The sequence below is a fragment of the Lynx canadensis genome, chromosome D3 (genome assembly GCF_007474595.2).
Source record: "Lynx canadensis isolate LIC74 chromosome D3, mLynCan4.pri.v2, whole genome shotgun sequence".
Taxonomy (NCBI): Eukaryota; Metazoa; Chordata; class Mammalia; order Carnivora; family Felidae; genus Lynx; species Lynx canadensis.
In genome coordinates this window covers 87,601,842-87,615,292 of record NC_044314.2, presented here as the reverse complement: position 1 = coordinate 87,615,292, position 13,451 = coordinate 87,601,842, and the positions used below count along the sequence as shown (strand labels likewise).

General features: G+C 46.6%; 1 long non-coding RNA gene, 1 other non-coding gene and 1 pseudogene across 2 annotated transcripts; 1 reads left to right on the top strand and 2 right to left on the bottom strand.

The window, feature by feature from the left end:
- Window positions 1–2,708: 2,708 nt before the first annotated feature.
- Window positions 2,709–2,800, bottom strand: TRNAG-UCC. The gene has a single exon. It is a non-coding gene; the product is annotated as a tRNA-Gly (tRNA).
- Window positions 2,778–4,170, bottom strand: LOC115528069 (annotated as a pseudogene).
- A 770-nt stretch (window positions 4,171–4,940) lies between these two features.
- Window positions 4,941–8,965, top strand: LOC115528612. Its single transcript, XR_003973318.1, has 3 exons — window positions 4,941–5,061; window positions 5,230–5,347; window positions 8,779–8,965. It is a non-coding gene; the product is annotated as an uncharacterized LOC115528612 (long non-coding RNA).
- The last annotated feature ends 4,486 nt before the right edge of the window (window positions 8,966–13,451 follow it).

Below are 13,451 nucleotides of genomic sequence, written 5' to 3'. Positions count from 1 at the left end.
TTCTGTCTGTCTGTCTGTCTGTCTCTCTCTCTCTCTCTCTCTCTCTCTCTCTCAAAGGTAAATAAACATTAAAAATAATAATAGGGATGCCTGGGTGGCTCAGTCAGTTGAGCGTCCAACTTCAGCTCATGTCATGATCTCACGGTTCCTGAGTTCGAGCCCCGTGTTGGGCTCTATGCTGACAGCTCAGAGCCTGGAACCTGCTCCAGATTCTGTGTCTCCCTCTCTCTCTGCCCCTCCCCCCACTCATGTTGTCTTTCAAAAATAAATGTTAAAAAAAATTTAATAATAATAAAAAAGATGACTGCACCTTATTTTACTGTATGCATATCATACTTCAACTACAAAAATATTTTTTACCTGGTTCAAATCCTCCAAAATTGGAATTCTGTCAGTTTCCCAAAGTGCTCCTGCCACATCACGCCCCCTCAGCTCTTGCAAGCTGCTAGGACAATTTTCTGCACTTTGCTGCCAGATCATCCCTCAAAACCCAACCCAAATGTCACCTTTTTTCTTCTCTCGAATGTCCCTAGACATAACCTCTGCCACAAAGCAGCCCTGTCTTCTGTGTTGGTGATGCAGATTTGTGCAACCGGGCTACGGTTATTTGCCAGTCTGCGGCACTCCTGTGGCACAGTCTTGGCATGTGTATGCTGTGCTCGCAGAGCCTATCCCGGGGCCACCAAAGACCCCATTCATGACACTAGGTGGAGTGTGCTGACCTGACCTGGCGCTGGGGAGACCTGGCGGCTTACTCCAGTTTTGCACATAGCTGTGTGACCTTCATTATGTCCCATCAGCTTTGAGCTTCAGTTTCCTCGCTTGTAAAAGGGGGAGGACACCACGTCCACCATGCACCTTGATCATCTAGTGAAGTTATTAAGAGGATCAGATGGCATCCCATATGTGAAGGTGCTGTGCAAATTTGAGGGATTTTTTCTTTTTCTTTTTCTTTTTAGGGATTATTTCTTGAAAGACCATCAGGCAATAGGGGGCAGTAGTGGCCCAATATCCAGTTTCCCCGCTTCAGGTGTCAAAAAACAGGTGCAGGGCTTCCTTGACTGAACTCAAGAGCTCTAGTGATGTCCCCTGACTCCCCGCTCTCCGGACTGTGTCAAAGGCCCTGCTTGTGCTGCCAGGTCAGTTCTGTTGTGTTATTCTGGGAGCCCAGAGCCTGTTCCCTCCAGCCTCACTAACCCACTTATATGCCTCTCTTTCTCTGTATTGAAGTTCTTCCTGCTTATAATACCTACAGTAGTTTCCTATTAAAATGAATTAAACTGGGGCGCCTGGGTGTCTCAGTCGGTTAAGCAACCGACTTCGACTCAGGCCATGATCTCACTGTTCCTGAGTTCGAGCCCCGTGTCAGGCTCTGTGCTGACAGCTCAGAGCCTAGAGCCCGTTTCAGATTCTGCGTCTCCCTCTCTCTCTGCCCCTCCACCCCCCACACTGTATCTCTCTCTCCAAAAAAAATAAACATTAAAAAAAATTTTTTTAATGAATTAAACTGAAACAGGTTTTTTGACTTCCCAAGCAACCGAACTGTATAGAAAAGTGCCAAGAACAATTCTGTTTTTATCTAGAAATTAAATACATTAATTTTCACTTTCAAACTGATGAAATGTTCTAATTCCACTTACCAGGGACTTAAAATGTGGACATTTATCATCTTGGTGGACCACCCTGAATTATATATTGTTGGATTTTATAAAGTAAATCAGGGGACCCAAATTCAAATGCCTTCAGGGATCAGGCAGTTTATATGAATGAGTGAAGGCACCCCAGCTTAAGGCAATAGGGAGTAGGGAGGAGTGTGGCAAATTGGAGCATAGATGCTGTATCTAAATACACTTGGCTCCAGTGTTTGAAGACACAGTGGTGGCCAAACCAAAAATGCAGCCAGAAGTCATCTGTGAATTTATTTTTTTGTATTAGAAGTGTAATTAACTGTGCTATCTAAAAATCAGAAAAGAGACAAAAGTAACTCCAATCACAGTACCATAAACTAATCACTTATCAACTACTTGTCATGGTTCCTTCTTTGTAGAGGGTTTTCTTTTCAGTGGCATAGCCATAAATTAGTCATCAAGTGTCTTTTGACATTACTTCGGGATCTGAAGACAGGCTCTCAGAACTTGCCAGGCCCACCCACTGTAAATGTACACTTTTATAGTCCTCAGCACAGACTGGCAGGTGCTCACGTGCCATGGTGTGTGTGAACGCATTCAACACAAGAAACAGATGGCTCATAGCCGGCACTTAGTAATATATGATGAATGACGAATGAATCTCTCAACTCAGGTCTGGCCCAGAACCTACCAGGGGGTTATCAGTAATCAGTGAGGTGCAACAAAAAATGGGTCCTGTCCTCCCTCCCTCCCTCCCTCCCTTCCTTCCTTCCTTCCTTCCTTCCTCCTTCCCCCTTTCTTTCCAGCTTTACTAAGGAATAGAAATATAATTCATGCCATGAAATCACTCTCTTTTTTTCCACATAGAAGCTCTTAGTCTATTAACCCTCACATGAAAAATCTGCACAATCACCACAGATAAAATCAATGCAGAATCTTTACTCCTTTTTTTTTTTTTAATTTTTTAATGTGTATTTTTTGAGAAAGAGCAAGCGAGTGAGCATGATCGGGGGAGGAGCAGAGAGAGAGATAGAAACCCAGAATCCGAAGCAGGCTCCAGGCTCCAAGCTGTCAGCACAGAGCCTGACATGGGGATCGAACCCATGAGCCGTGAACCAAGAGATCACCACCTGTGCGGAAGTCAGACGCTCAACCAACTGAGCCACCCAGGCGTCCCGTAATCTTTACCCCTTCTGTAGTCCAATCTCCAGCCCGCTGTTCACCAGCACCAGCATTAGCTTTTGCAGCGCCCCTGATTTTCTTCATTCCGTTCTTGCATTCTTTTCGCCGTTTTCTTGAGGTCTTTTTGTTCTCCAACAGGCCAGGTCTTGCAAGTCTATGTTTGGGTTCATGTATCTTTACACACCCTAAGGAATCATAAATCATGCCAAAGCCAGTTGTCTTGCCACTGATGAGGGACAGGAGCAGAAAAATGTTCACCTTTAGCCCAGAAGGGTGACCTATATAGCCTGCACGGTTTTGATAAGCATCAGGTAAGAGCTGCTTGCTACATACTTAAAGGGTCTCATGACTGCCTGTGCATCTCATTGATAGTTCATACCAAGCTGAATGATAAGCACCAGAGAAATCTTGCAAAAGTAGTTTTACGAGTAGACATTCAAAGAAGACATTTGTGACCTACTACTCCCTGCACGTCCCCTCCCCCTTCAGCACTAAGCATATAACCACCAGCTTCATACAGCCAGAGTGCAGATTTCTCTGCCCAAGGGTCCTGTCACCGTGCTGCTTAAATAAACTTACTAAGTTGCCCCGGAACACGTCTCAATAATTCTCTCCTGACTGCCTCTCTCAATGATCCTGCAACAACACTGCCAAAATTCGTTCTGAATCCAAATACAAAGATGACATCTGTTGTGGTCTTGTACATTTTGGCTAGTTTTTCTTGAATTTCTTAGGTACTGTTGCTTTCCAGGGTGTAGAACATCGATGACCGTTTGTTTCCGTAAAGTAGTCAGTCAGTCATGAACTTTCCGGTCCAGATAGTTATTGTGTCGTTTACGGTGGTGGCTGAGCTCCAAGCAGCCAGGGGGGAAAAAGAGCAAAATCACCTTTTTTTTTTTTTTTTAATGTTTATTTATTTTTGAGAGAGACAGAGACAGAGTGCGAATGGGGGAGGGACAGAGAGAGGGAGACACAGAATCCGAGGCAGGCTCCAGGCTCTGAGCTGTCAGCACAGAACCCCACACGGGGCTCGAACTCACGAACCGTGAGAACATGACCTGAGCCAAAGTCAGACGCTCAACCAACTGAGCCACCCAGGCGCCCCGTGAAATCACCCTTTTAATGTGTACGGTCCAGTGGTTGTTAGCGTATTCAGAGTCGTTCACCTATCACCTCTGTCCAATTCCAAAACATTTCATCACCCCTAAAAGAAACTTTGTACCCATTAGCTGTCACTCCCCATTTCCCATTTCCCCCAGCCCTCCTGGCAACCACTCATCTATTTTCTGTCTCTATGGATTTGAGATGAGGTCATACAATCCGTGGCCTTTTGTGGCCAGCTTCTCTTACTTAGCACCATGTTTTCGAGTTTCTTCCATGTGGTACTTCATTCCTTTCTGTGGCTGAATAATACTGCATTGTGTAGACGGACCACACGTTGTTTGCCATTTGATGGACATTTTTGAGTTTCCACTTTTTGACTATTGGGAATAATGCTGCTATGAATGTTCACACACACATTTGTGTATGGACATACGTTTTCAATTCTCTGGGGTATATACCTAGAACAGACAAAATAAATCCTTTCTGCTTGGAATCAGAAGCTTGTTGAGCGAGGGACTAGGAAACCAGATTAGAAATTGAACAGTTGCATCCATCAGTTCTCAAATGCTGGCAAGTTCTAAACAGAATAACAAAAGGCTGTTTCCACAGAAAGGCTAGCTCAGCTTTCTGCTGTCTGGGTATGAACACTCCCTTTCCCTTCTGGTCCCACGGAAGTCTGTTTTATAATTAGGGAAGAATAAAGGAGACTAAGGGATTTTCTCTCATCAGTATTTTTTTTTTTCATTTTCAGTTTTAAAATGTCACTTTGTTGGGAACAGTTTTCATAGAGCGATCAGAAGTGAAGATAAACATAACCACAATATCACCACTTAATCAGATCAGTCCTTGCGGGAGGGCAGGGGAGGGGGCTCCGTGTTAGGCTTCTGCCCATTTGATCTCAGACCCAGGCAGCCCTCTCCGCCCACCCCCGAATCACGAGGAACTACATCTCCCAGGCTCCCTTGCAGTCCGCTTCCTGGTAGGTTGGGCCAGTTGCAGACCCTGACAGAAGGTCGGAAGGTGGAGGAAGGAAGAGGCCACAGCATCTGTCTCCCTCCGCTTTGGGAAGCAACTCCGCTGTATCTTCGAGTGTCCAGCCCCTCGGAAGTTCCCGTTTCCGCTGGGTGGTCCTGGATCCTGGACTCTGGTAATTGCACACTTCCCTTCATGCCCTCCAGGCCTAACTGGAATAGCGGCTTTCTGCTGTTGCTAATCTGTGGCTCGTCTCACCATCCCTTGCTTGGCTCCTATCATCACCTGTTGTGACGATTTCAAAACATATCTACAAACGCTTTGGTCCCCCTCCCTTCAAAAGGTGCAGCCTAATTCCCCTCTCCTGGACCAGGAGGCAGAACTGGCTTTGTGACTCACCTCTGTCTAGGAGAATGTGGCAAATGTGACAATGTGTGACTTCTGATGCTAAGTCATAAAAGGTATTGTAGTTTCTATCTTGTTTTTTTTTTGTTTGTTTGTTTGTTTTTTGAGAGAGAGAGAGTGCACACACGAGCTGGGGAGGGGGCAGAGGGGGAGATGGGCAGAGGGGCAGACGGAGAGAGAGAGACTCTTAAGCAGGCTCCGCGCTGAGCACAGAGCCTGACGCAGGGCTTGATCCCACGACCCTGGGATCATAACCTGAGCTGAAACCAAGAGCTCAAACGACTGAGCCACCCAGGCACTCCCTACCTTGTTCTCTTGACTCACTTCCTCTGAGGAAGCCAGCTATCATGTCATAAGGACACTGGAGCTGCTCTGGGAAAGACCTACATGGGGGAAAACTAATGCCTCCCCCCAGCAGCCATCAAGCACACCATCCCGGAAGTGGCTGCTCTGGCCCCAGTTAAGCCCTCAGATGAGAGCAGCCCTCGCCAGTATTTTGACTACAACTCATGAGAGACCCTGCATCAGAACTGCTCAGCCAAGCTGCTCTCAACTTCCAGATCTGCAGAAACTACAAAAGATAATAGTGATTGTTGTTCTAAGCCACTAAGTTTTGGGGTGCCTTGTTACACAGCAGTAGATAACTAATGCATATGTCTAACCAATTTCCAGCATTAAAACCTTTCCATTGGAGAGGCCCCTGGCTAGCCCCGTCGGTAGAGCATGCAACTCTTGATCTTGGGGTGTGAGTTCGACCCCCACATTTGGTGTAGAGAGTACTTAAAAATAAAATCTTACAAAAAAACACAAAACTTTCTATTGGAAAGACCTAGAATGGATTCTGTTTTCTGACTGATACAAACTCCTGTCCTGAATTATAAACCAAATGTAAAATTAACATCTGTAAAAATGAAAAGTCTAGGGGCGCCTGGGTGGCTCAGTCGGTTAAGCGTCCGACTTCAGCTCAGGTCACGATCTCGCGGTCCATGAGTTCGAGCCCCGCATCGGGCTCTGGGCTGATGGCTCAATCCTGGAGCCTGCTTCCGATTCTGTGTCTCCCTCTCTCTCTGCCCCTCCCCCGTTCGTGCTCTGTCTCTCTCTGTCTGAAAAATAAATAAACGTTAAAAAAAAAATTAAAAAAAGAAAAGAAAAGTCTAGAGGCGCCTGGCTGGCTCAGTCAGTAGAGCATGTGACTCTTGATCTTGGGGTTGTAAGTTGGAGCCCCACGTTGGGCATAGAGATAGATAGATAGATAGATAGATAGATAGATAGATAAATAGATGGGGGGGTGAGGGAGGGAAGGAGGGAGAGAGACGGGGAGGAAGAAAAGAAAGAGAAAGGAAGAAAGAAACAAAGAAAGAAAAAAAAGAGGAAAAAAAAGGAAATGTCTAAATGGGAGTCTGCTAGTGAATTTGAAGGCCTGGTCACATGACCCTGGGCCCCTGTGGTAGGCCCTGCTTGCACACGGGGAACAATACCTGGAAGTAATTAATTAGAGACTAAAGGGGGTAATCCAAATAGAAAATGCTACAGGAAAACAGAAGAGGGGCATTCTTGATGGTAGAATCCAGGGGTGAGGAAGAACAATATTTAAAGATTTGGGAAATTAAGTGAAAAGAAAAGGGTAGTCCAGATCATGAAAATGAAACTGAAGTATTAAAAAGAGAACATTTTATTTTTTTTTAATGTTTATTTATTTCTGACAGGGGTGGGGGCAGAGAAAGAGAGAGACACAGAATCTGAAGCAGGTTCCAGGCTCTGAGCTGTCAGCACAGAGCCCGACATGGGGCTTGAACTCACGAGCTGTGAGATAATGACCTGAGCCGAAGTCGGATGCTCAACCGACTGAGCCACCCAGGTGTCCCAAAAGAGAACATTTTTAATATCAACTTTATTAGATGACTATATTTCTACAGTGTGAGGGAGTACTACTGACTTCCTGGTCCCAAACTAAACATCAATGTATTTGTTTGTTTTCTTGTTTGTTTGTTTGTTTATTTATGTGTGCTCAACATCCATTCTCCCCTCTGTAAGAGTACCTCACTTGTCCACTGGGGATTCCTTTCCCTCCTATCTTATCCAGCACCACTCAGGTAGACTATCCCTGCCCTCTGGCTCTAAGCTTGACTAATCAGCATAAGTACAGGGATTGGTCCAGGGATAGGTATGTGTGTCCCAAGCTGAGCCAATGATATGCAATGAAAATGCATTGAATTTTCTGAAGCTATTGGTAAGATTTAACCCTAGAGGTCCTGGAGACCACCTTTGCCACCATGTGTGGATAGCCTGCATGCAAATCCCAAGCTGAGGAGCAGAGAATAGATATCAGATGCTATTGCCATCAGAAAGCCCCTGGATCCAGCTATGCCTGAAGTTCACATCCTGGACTTCTTATTTACATAACTTTTTCACATAAGTCACTTTGAAACGTGAAAAAGTTTTTGTCAAACTCTGGAAATCCAAAATAAAAGGCGTTAGAACTACAGGGATTTTCCCCGTGTGTATTTGGAGATGCTCATGATAAGCAGGCTCGATGCTATAAATGCTTTAAAATAATTTAGGTCAATTAATTAGCACCATGGTTTAGATTTTGACAGTGCCTAAGGAAAGACTGTGTTTTCAAAGACCAGCTTATGGGCTAGAAATATTTTTTTTTCTTTTAGGTTTTTTTTTTAAAGTAATCTCTACACCCAACATGGTGGGGCTCCAATTTACAACCCCAAGATCAAGACTCACGTGCTGTACGGACTGAGCCAGCCAGGCGCTCCTAGAAATGTAATTCTTAGCCCTGTCGCTCATTAAGAGGTACATACTCAGCTCCTTTCTGGGAGTGTCTTTGCTTCCTCACCGGTAACATAGAGTAACATCTACTCAGGAAGGCTGTTTGCCGTCTGCTTTGCAGACAAAGTGAGCTGCTCTTTTTCTGGGTTTCCATAATATTCTCAAGTGGTTCTATCATCGTCCTTATCTGGTGTTATTTTTTATTATTCAAGTATAGTTTATATGCCACACAACTTACCCATTTAAAGTATACAGTTCAATGGTTTTAGTTATATTCACAGAGCTGTGCAACCATTATCATGATGAATTTTTAATTCTTTTTTCTAATGTGTATTTATTTATTTTGAGAAAGAGAGACAGAGAGCTTGAGTGTGCACAGCGCGGGAGGGGCAGAGAGAAGGAGACAGAGAATCCCAAGCAGGCAGCGCTGGCAACACAGGGTCTGCCACAGGGCTTGATCTCATGACCGCAAGATCATGACCCGAGCCGAAATCGACAATCAGACGCTTCACCGACTGAGCCACCCAGGCGCCCCCGTTATTTTTCTAATTCTTAAAGATTAAGAGTTCGTGCAGCTGAAAAGCATAAAGGTAGCAAAAAAATCAGGCACAGTGTGGTCCAGTTGCTCAGGTTACATCACCAGGATGCGGTTTGGTCTCCCGTGTCTGCGCCCTGCTTTCCTTCTGTCACCTTCTTGCTCGGGCAGGCTGTCCCCAAACCACCGCGAGATGGCCACCAGCAGCCTCAGGCTTCCAGCCGAGTTTTGCATCAACCACACGGGAAGAACAATGAACCAAATGAAAAATTACCTTTTCTCAGAGGTCCAGGAGGAACACCTGGGTGGCTCAGTTGGTTAAGCGTCCGACTTCGGCTCGGGTCATGATCTCGCGGTTCGTGGGTTCGAGCCCCGCGTCGGGCTCTGGGCTGACAGCTCGGAGCCCGGAGCCTGCTTCGGATTCTGTGTCTCCCTCTCTCCCTCTGCCCTTCCCCACTCATGTTCTGTCTCTCTCTCTCTCAAAAATAAACATTAAAAAAAAGGAAAAAGAAAAGAGGTCCAGGAAAAGTGTCATGGAATGTCACTGGACTGTCTGAAGTCAGTCCCTGCCCATTCCTGAGGCAACCACTAGGCCCACGGGTTGGCTAATGCGGGCTGGTCAGGCCTGGGTTTCTCCTTCCCAGGAACCGGGGAGGGGGGGCGGGGGGCGCTTCCCCTGAAGAAGACCAGAAAAATGGGGTGGATCCTAGGAGGGGAAACAATACATGTGCCCCCTCCACTCACTGGCCTGTGAGCTCCTCGAAGGCAGGGACTTCTGCCCTAAGTTATCTTTGCACCCTCAGAGCCCCTGCTGGGTGACAAAGCTAGCCAATGGCTGCGAGCTTCCCGACTGGATAAATCCCTTTTCCCTTTTCCCTCTTCTGTCCCACTCTCTCCTGGAGTCTGGTTCATCTCCCAGAAACAAGAAGTTCTGTGAAAAGATAAAGATTCCTACAAAGTGATCTGGGCTTTCAGAGGAAAGTACTGTTTTTACCCCAGGCACAACAAGAAGGCGGAAATACCTCCGAAGTTCCTCAGTTAATGAATGGATAAGCAAAAGGTGGTCTATCCACACAATGGAATATGATTCAGCCATGAAAAGGAATAATGCAGTGACCCACACTATAAAGCAGATGAACTTGAAGACATTATGCTCAGTGAAAGAAGCCGGTCACAAAAGACCAGGTATTATGTGATTCCAGTTACGTGAAATATTCACAATAGGTAAATCCATAGAGACAGAGAGTAGATGAGTGGTTACCTCGGGCTGTGATGCGGAGTAGGGAGGAAACGGGGAGTCACTACTGATATGGTTTCTGTTTAAAACAATGAAAATGTTCTGGAATGAGATGGGGTGATGGTTGCATGTAAATACACTGAAGATCACTGAATTGTACCTTTAAATGTGTGGATTTGAAGACATGTGAACTATATTTCAATAAAGTTGTTTAAAACAAACAGGGGTGCCTGGGTGGCTCCGTTGGTTAAGGGTCCCACTCTTGATTTCGGCTCAGGTCATGATCTCACAGTTTGCGGGATCGAGCCCCACATCACGCTCCTTGCTGACATCTCAGAGCCTGCTTGGGATTCTTTCTCTCCCTCTCTCTTTGCCCTTGCCCGGCTCGTGCTCTCTCTCTCTCTCTCTCTCTCTCTCTCTCTCTCTCTCTCTTTCTCTCTCACGTACACTCTCTGTCTCTCTCAAAATAAATAAATAAACTTAAAAAAAAATAAACAAGCACACAGGGAAGTTTTCAATCCACCAGGGTATGGTCCAGAAAGAGCTGGGCTGGCACAGCTGGGTGAGATGGCCTCAGTCAGAAGCTGTGACTTCAGGATGGGATCATGTTCCAAAGCTAGTTTTCCCCTAGCCCGATTTCCACCATGAATATCAAACAACTGTCAAGGCTTTGAGAGAGAGGAGAGCAGTGCCTGACATCCAGGAGCTGGCCTGGCCCTGTCAGCTGGCCTCCGTGTTCTCCCGTCGAAATAACAATTTCACGGAACATCAACATCAGACAAGGCCACCTCGGAACCACCGTAAAACAAGACAGAACACGAACATGGTCCAGGCCACGAAATACCAAACATCTCCCCTTCTTGGCTAATAGCAGTAATGGCTGCTTCTTTACCAATTACAGCCTCAGCCTGGCTCTACTGTCCTCTGGATAAGATTTGAGAGCCCCAGGCACCTGCGTAGCTCAGTGGGTCGAGTGTCCGACTCTTGGTTTGGGCTCTGGTCGTGATCCCAGGGTCGTGGAGTCGAACTGATTCTCTCCCTCTGCCCCTCCCACCCGCTTGTGTGCTCTCTCTCTCATAAATACATACATACATACATACATACATACATAAGATTTAAGAGCCCCAGTCCTAGAATTATCCCTGCTTCCTAACAGCACCGCTCCAGTGCAAAACTCCTAGATCCTTAACTCTCCCCAGAATCACCCAACCAAAGCCCGAGTCCTATAATCAGGTCTTTCTAACACCCTGAGTTCTCTTACTGGGACACCCCCGCAGTTGCGCAGGGCGTCAGGTCTCCCGCGCTGTAATGAGTAATAAATCCAATTGTCTCAACTTCTAGTGTGTTCCTGGTGGTCTTTGGCAGGACATCGACGGCTTCCAAACATCTTTTTATGTGTGTATTTGATACCAAAGACAGCTCAAAGGGACTACAGAGGTCAATCACACGCGCTCTGGCTGTGGACAGACCAGGCTTGAATCTCAGCTCAGCCACTTACTGTGTGACCCTGTGGCCAGTTCATTCACCTCTCTGAGCTTCAGTTTCCTAAGCTACAAAATCATGTCCTGCTTCTGCTCAAAAACCCGACAGTGGCTCCCAACATCATTCAGAATTGAGTCCATACAGCGTATCCTTCCCTGCCCCTGCCCCTCCACTCTGGTCTCTATCAAGGCATTTCCCCTCGCAGAGACAGTCAAGCCCACCGACCCGCTTGCCGGCCCTCTATCTCCACCGCACCAGGCACACTTCTGATTCAGAGGCTCCGCGCTTCCTGTCACCTCCTGAAGGAAAAGAGCACCCCCCTCAATCCATCATCCTCTAAGCCAGTGGTTCTGAGCTCAGGTGAGCCGCAGAATCCCCCAGGGATATTGGTAACATTACAAAGGCTCAGCCTGTTCTGTTTCATCACTGATGGAGGGAATGTAAAACGGCACAACCATTTGGGAAAAGGTGATGTGTTGGGTTTTTTTTTTTAAGTTTATTTATTTTTGAGACAGAAACAGAGCATGAGCAGGGGAGGGGCAGAGAGAGAGGGGGACAGAATCTGAAGCAGGCTCCAGGCTCCGAACTGTCGGCACAGAGCCCAACACGGGGCTCAAACCCACGAACCACAAGATCGTGGCCTGAGCCGGAGTCGGACGCTTCACCCACTGAGCCACCCAGGCGCCCCAAGCACGTTTCTTGAGAAGTTAAACATATGCTTATCCTGCAGCCCAGACGGCACACTTCTAGGTGTTTACCCAAAAAGAAAGGAACCCACACGTCCAGAAAGACTTACACATGAACAGTCACAGTGTTGGAACGAGGCAAAAACCGGAAATGACCGAAACAACAGGCGAATGGATGAGCAAATGTGGTGTTGGCCATACAGTGGAATACCGGTCAGCAATAAAAAGAATGATGGGGCACCTGGGTGGCTCAGTCAGTTAAGCGTCCGACTTCAGCTCAGGTCATGATCTCACACTCTGTGAGTTCAAGCCCCGCATCAGGCTCTGTACTGACAACTCAGAGCCTGGACCCCGCTTCAGATTCTGTGTCTCCCCCTCCCTCTCTGCCCCTACCCTGCTCATGCTCTGTCTCTCTCTGACTCAAAAACAAATAAAAACATTAAATAATTAAAAAAAAAATGAGCTATTTAGACACACCACAGTTTGAATGAATCTTCAAACCATTATGCTAAGGAAAGAAGCTGGACCCGAAAAAAGTGCATTCAGCTCCCTGCTGTGATGGGTGATTCTGAGTAACAGATACGGACATTCTGTGTTCACTCCTATTGTGCATAAACCTAGAATTGCTGGGTCACAGGGCAGATGTACGCTCACATTTAGCAGACACGGACTCTTTGTCAGAGGGATTTCACCAAACACTCCTGACAGCGTTGTCTGAGGGTTTTGACCTTGCCAAGCCTAAAAACTGGAAAAGGACTAGTGTCCTTGAAATGTGGGGAATAAAGAAGGGCTAGACACCCCTGCCCCAGCCCCCAAAGAACAATGCAACTCACTCACTTCTCACACAGTTGGAAAAAAACCCCACAAATTGTGTCCATCTGCACAGCAACGTTGTTTAAAAGAGCACAGTCTGGGGTGGGGGGGGAGTTCAGTCTGTCGAGCACCCCACTCCTGCTTGCGGTTCAGGTCATGATCCCAGAATCATGGGACGGAACCACATGTCTTAAGATTCTCTCCCTCTCCCTCTGCCTCTCTCCCCTGCTCGTGCGCTCGCTCTCTCTCTCTCTCTCTCTCTCAAATAATAAATAAATAAATAAATAAATAAGCACAAACCATAAAATCCTGCCAGTGTCTATCAAGGGAGAAATGATCAGGTAAATTACAGTATATCCATAAACCAAAAAGCTATACCATCACTTAAAAAAATGAAGAAGGGGCGCCTGGGTGGCTCAGTCGGTTAAGCATCCGACTTCGGCTCAGGTCATGATCTCGCAGTTTGTGAGTTCAAGCCCCGCGTCAGGCCCTGTGCTGACGGCTCAGAGCCTGGAGCCTGCTTCGGATTCTGTGTCTTCCTTTCTCTCTCTGCCCCTCCCTTGCTCATGCTCTGTCTCTCTCTCTGTCTCTCTCTCTCTCTCTCAAAAATAAATAAATAAACTTTT